The sequence below is a fragment of the Mesoplodon densirostris genome, chromosome 5, assembly GCF_025265405.1.
Source record: "Mesoplodon densirostris isolate mMesDen1 chromosome 5, mMesDen1 primary haplotype, whole genome shotgun sequence".
Classification (NCBI taxonomy): domain Eukaryota; kingdom Metazoa; phylum Chordata; class Mammalia; order Artiodactyla; family Ziphiidae; genus Mesoplodon; species Mesoplodon densirostris.
In genome coordinates, this window is record NC_082665.1 from 105,354,635 (window position 1) to 105,360,902 (window position 6,268).

Sequence of the window (6,268 nt, forward strand, 5' to 3'; positions counted from 1 at the left end):
GTAGTATATTACATTTATTGATTTGCCGATGTTGAACCATCCTTGGATCCCTGGAATAAATCCTACTTGATCATGGTGTCTGATCCCTTTAATGTATTCTTGAATTCAGTTTGCTAATATTTTGTTGAGGGTTTTTGTATCTGTATTCATCAGGGATATTGTCCTGTAACTTTTCTTCTTGCGGTGTCCTTGTCTGATTTTTGGAACCAGGGTAATGCTGGCCTCATAAAATGACATTGGAAGCATTCCTTCTTTTTCTGTTTTTTTAGAAGAGTCTGAGAAAGTTTGGTATTAATTATTTGAATTTTGGTAGAATTCACCAGTGAAGCCATCTGGTCCTGGAGTTTTTGTTTGTTGGGAGGTTTTGGATTACTGATTCAATCTCCCTACTAGTAATTGATCTCCTCAGATTTTCTGTATGTTTCTAGGAATTTATCCATTTCTTCTAGGTTATTCAATTTGTTAGCATATAATCGTTCATAATAGTTTCATGATCCTTTGAATTTTTGTGGTATCACTTGTAACATCTCTTTCATTTCTTTTATTTGAGTCCTCTCTTTTTCTCGATGGGTCTAGATAAAGGTTTGTCAATTTTGTTTACTTTTCAAAGATCCAGCTCTTAGTTTTATTGACCTTTTTCTATTGTCTTTTTAATCTGTTTCCAGTATGATCTTTGTTATTTCCTTCCTTTTACTAATTAGGGCTTTGTTTTTTCTTCTTTTTCTAGTTCCTTAAGGTGTAAAGTTAGGTTGTTTGAGATTTTTCTTGTTTCTTGTTTCTTTCTAGGCACTTATCTTCCCTCTAAGAATTGTATTCCATAAGTTTTGATATGTTGTATTTCCATTTTCATTTGTCTCAAGGTATTTTTTATTTCTCTTGATTTCTTCGACCCTTTGGTTGTCCAGTAGCATGTTGTTTAATCTACATATTTGTGAATTTTCCAGTTTTTTGTTTGTTTCTTTGTTTTGTTATTGATTTGTAGTTTCATACCATGTGCTCAAAAAAAAGAAGCTTGATAGGATTTCAATCTTCTTACATTTATTAAGACTTGATTTGTGGCCTAAAATCTGTCCTGGAGAATGTTCCTGTGCAGTTGAGAAGAATGTGTATTTTGTTGCTTTAGGAGGAAATTTTCTGCATATTCTGTTAAGTCCATCTGGTTTAGCATGTCATTTAAAGCCAATGCTTTCTTAATTGATTTTCTGTCTGGATGATCTGTTTATTGACAGTGGAGTATTAAAGTCCCCTACTATTACTGTATTGCTATCTATTTCTCCCTTTAAGTCTGTTAATATTTGCTTTATATATTTAAGTGCTCCTGTGTTGGGCTCCTAAATGTTTACAAATATTATATCCTTTTGTTGGATTGACCCCTTTATCATTACATACTGCCCTTCTTTGTCATTTATTACAGTCTTTCTTTGTTTTAAAGTCTATTTTGTCTAATATAAATGTAGCCACTGCAACTTTCATTTGGTTTCTATTTACATGGATTGTCTTTTTTAGTCCTTTCACTTTCAGTCAGTGTGTGTCCTTACATCTGAAGTGAGTTACTTGTAGACAGCATATAGATTGGTCTTGGGTTGGTTGGTTGGTTTTTTATCCATTCACCTAGTCTATCTTTGGGAAATGTAGTCCATTTACTTTTAAAGTAATTATTTTTTTTTATTTTTTATTTTTTTTCTTTTTGCGATACGCGGGCCTCTCACTGTTGTGGCCTCTCCCGTTGTGGAGCACAGGCTCCGGATGCGCAGGCCCAGCGGCCATGGCTCACGGGCCCAGCCGCTCCGCGGCATATGGGATCCTCCCAGATCGGGGCACGAACCCGTATCCCCTGCATCAGCAGGCGGACTCTCAACCACTGCGCCACCAGGGAAGCCCTTAAAGTAATTATTGATAGGTATATACTCATGGCCATTTGTGCATTGTTTTCTGGCTCTATTATATTTTCTCTGTCCCTTTCTTCTCTTGCTCTCTTCCTGTGTGATTTGATGATTTTCTTTTGTGGTATGCTTAGATTCCTTTCTCTATCTTTTGTGCATCTATTATAGGTTTTCCTTTGTGGTTACCATGAGGTTTACATATAACAAACAGTCCTTGAAGTTGATAACAACTTAAGTATGAACACATTCTAAAGCTCTATATTTTCACTCTCCCCCACTTACGTTTCAGGGTTTTGATGTCACACTTCACAGAATTAAGCTTTATTTAATCTAAGTTTTCTAAGTGTTTTAATGATTTTAATTAAAAATTTTAAGTAAGTTTCTATTTAATTGCCAAGTGTTTGGGGGGAATACATTATTTTTAATTATAATTCTGTTATAGTCAGAGAACATACCCTGTATGATTTCAGACCTTGGGAATATACTAAAACCTAGCATTTGATATATCTTGCTGAATGTTCCAAGTGTACATCAAGACTTTGTTTCTGGTTCTGCATTTAAAGAGCTGGAAGTCACCATCCTAGCAGCAAGTAAGAAGTTGAACAGATATTGAAAATTTTAAAACTTCTTGGATTCATAAGAGACTGGACGACAGAGGGCAAACTGCTGCCCCATATTGGAAAGGCAGGCAAATACAAAGACAGAAAAAAAAAACCCCAATATATTATGCAAGTACTTTGGTACAACTACAAACGGTATAACATATGTACAATGGTAATATCAATAGAAGAAATAAAGGAGAAGAAAGATGAAATATTTCCAACAACAGATTTCCCCAAAATTAATGTCAGACACCAAATCACAGATCCAGGAAACTCAGAGATCACCAAGCTAATCTGAAGGAAGTCAGAGGTAAGAAACATTTTATCTACAGAGGAACAAAGGTAAGTATCACATCTAACTTCTCAGAAGCCATGTGAGCAAGAAAAAAATGGAGTGAACTATTTAAATTTTTGAGAGAAAAATATCACCAACATAGATTTCTGTACTCTGCAAAACTGTTCTTCCAAAACTGAAGAAATAAACACTTTCTCAAACAAAAATTGATGGAATTTGTTGCCACTACACTCACCATGCAAGAAATGTTCAAAGTTCTTTAGAGAGAATGAATGTAATATAGGTCAAAAACGCAGATCTATATAAAATAGGGAAGAGCAATGAAGAAGGAATAACTGAAGGTAAAATAAAAGCTTTTCTTTATTTTTACTTGATCTAACAGATAACAGTTTCTTCCAAATGCCAACAATGTATTCGATTATGTATGCTTATGTATTTGTGTTATGAATATGTATGCTAATGTATATGCTTATATATAGCTGAAATGAATAACAGCAGTGATACAAAGAACGGGAAGAAGGGCTTAGGATTATTTTATTACTATAAGGTACACTACCTGTGATGTGTTATTTGACAGAATTGGATTAGCTATAATTGTATATACAAATTCTAGGGCACCCACTAAAAACAAGGTGGGAAGTAAAGTATAACTAATATGCTAAGAAAGGAGAGAAATGGAATCATAGAAAATGCTATTAAAACTGCAAAAGCCAGAAGAAGAATCAAAGACAAAAATAGAACAAGGGCAACAAATAGAAACAGTAATGCATATGACAGATATTAATAGAAATGTATCAGTAATCACTGAATGTTATTTAAATGTACCTATTTAAAAATAGAGATCGTTAGAATAGATCTAAAAACATGACCAAACAAACAATATGTTATCTACGAGAAACCCATTTTAAATATAAAGATATAGAGACTAAATGTAAATGGATGGAGGGACTTTCCAGTGGTTAAGACTGCCTTCCAATGCGGGGGGGGGGGGTGTGCAGTTTTGATCTCTGGTCATGGAGCTAGGACCCCACATGCCTCGGGGCCAAAAAAACATAAAACAGCAATACTGTAACAAATTCAATAAAGATTTAAAAAATGGTCCTGGTCCACACCAAAAAAAAAAAAAAAATCTTAAAAAAAAAAAAAATAAATGGATGGAGAGAAATACACCACACTAATGCTAATCTAAAGAAAGCAAGAGCAGCTATATAATTTTCAAGAAGAGCAGATTTCAAAGCAAGGAACATTATCAGTAATAAAGAAGGGCACTAGATAATGACAAAGGGAAGATACAACAACTTTATGAAGATATAAAAGAAGATATAAAAAATTTAATGTACATGTGCCTCAAAACAGCATCAAACTATGTGAAGCAAAAACTAATAGAAATAGATAAATTCACTGTCAGAGTTGGAGATTTCAACAACCCTGATCAGAAGTGGACAGAGCCAAGCCAAAAATCAGGATATAGTTGAACTAAACAATGTCATCAATCAACTGGATAAAATGGACATCTATAGACTGCTTTATCCAACAACAGAATACAAAGTCTTCTCAAGCTCACATTAAACATTCACCAAGATAGACCACATCTGGGACATAAAACACACTTTTAAAAGAATAGAAATTATGCAATATCTGCTCTCAGACCACAGTACAATTAAACTAGAAATAAGTAACAAGAAGATGACTGGAAAATTCTAAAATACATGGCGATTAAGCAAACACTTCTAAAAAACACAAGGGTCAAAGAAGAAATCTCAAAAATTTTTTTAATATTTTGAACTAAATGAAAACACAACTTACCAAAATTTGTGGGATGCAGCAAAAGCAGTGTTTCGAAGGAAATTTATAACATTAAATGTATATATTAGAAAAGATATAAAATTAATAATTAAATATCCACTTTAGGAAACCAGAAAGAGAAGGGCATATTATATCCAAAGTCAGCAGAAGAAAAGACATAGTAAGAACTACAGCAGAAATTAATGAAATTGAAAACAGGATATCAATAGAGAAAATGAGTGAAACCAAAACCTGGTTCTTTGAAGGGAGCAATAAAATTGATAAATCTCTAGCCAGGCTGAGGAAAAAAGAAGGGGAAACAAATACTAATAACAGAAATGAAAGAGGAGACATCACTACAGATCCCAAAGACATTAAAAGGATGATAAAGCAAGATGATGAACAACTCTATGGCCACAAATGTGATTACCTAGAATAAACGGACCAATTCCTTTAAATACACAATTGTCAGGGAACCTACAAGACGGCAGAGGAGTAAGACGTGGAGATCACCTTCCTCCTCACAAATACATCAAAAATACATCTACATGTGAAACAACTCCTACAGAACACCTACTGAATGCTGGCAGAAGACCTCAAACTTCCCAAAAGGCAAGAAAATCCCCACATACCTGGCCATGTGGCTCACAGGGTCTTAGTGCTCCGGCCTGGTGTCAGGCCGGAGCCTCTGAGGTGGGAGAGCCAAGTTCAGGACATTGGACCACCAGAGACCTCCCGGCCCTATGTAATATCAATCGGTGAGAGCTCTTCCAGAGATCTCCATCTCAGCGATCTCCATCTCAGCGCTAAGACCCAGCTCCATCCAATGGCCAGCGAGCTCCAGTGCTGGATACCCCATGCCAAACAACTAGAAAGACAGGAACACAACCCCACCCATTAGCAGAGAGGCTGCCTAAAATCATACTAAGTTCACAGACACCCAAAAACACACCACCAGACACAGCCCTGCCCAGAAGAAAGACAAGATCCAGCCCCACCCACCAGAACACAGACACCAGTCCCCTCCACCAGGAAGCCTACATAAGCCACTGAACCAACCACACCCACTGGGGGCAGACAGCAAAAACAAGGGAACTATGAACCTGCAGCCTGCGAAAAGGAGACCCCAAACAGTAAGTTAAACAAAATGAGAAGAAAGAAATATGCAGCAGATGGAGGAGCAAGGTAAAATCACACCAGACCAAACAAATGAAGAACAAATAGGCAGTCTACCTGAAAAAGAATTCAGAGTAATGATAGTAAAGATGATCCAAAATCTTGGAAATAGAGTGGAGAAAACACAAGAAACGTTTAACAAGGACCTAGAAGAACTAAAGAGCAAAAAAAAAAAAAAAAAAAGAAAAGAAACAATGATGAACAACACAATAAATGAAATAAAAATTCTCTAAAAGGAATCAATAGCAGAAGAACGGATAAGTGACCTGGAAGATAAAATAGTGGAAATGACTAACACAAAGATGAATAAAGAAAAAAGAATGAAAAGAATTGAGGACAGTATCAGAGACCTCTGGGACAACATTAAACGCACCAACATTCAAATTATAGGGATCCCAGAAGAAGAAGAAGAAAAAGTGAGAAAATATTTGAAGAGATTATAGTTGAAAACTTCCCTAGTATGAAAAGAAAATAGTTAAGTCCAGGAAGCGCAGAGAGTCCCATACAGGATGAATCCAAAAAAAAAA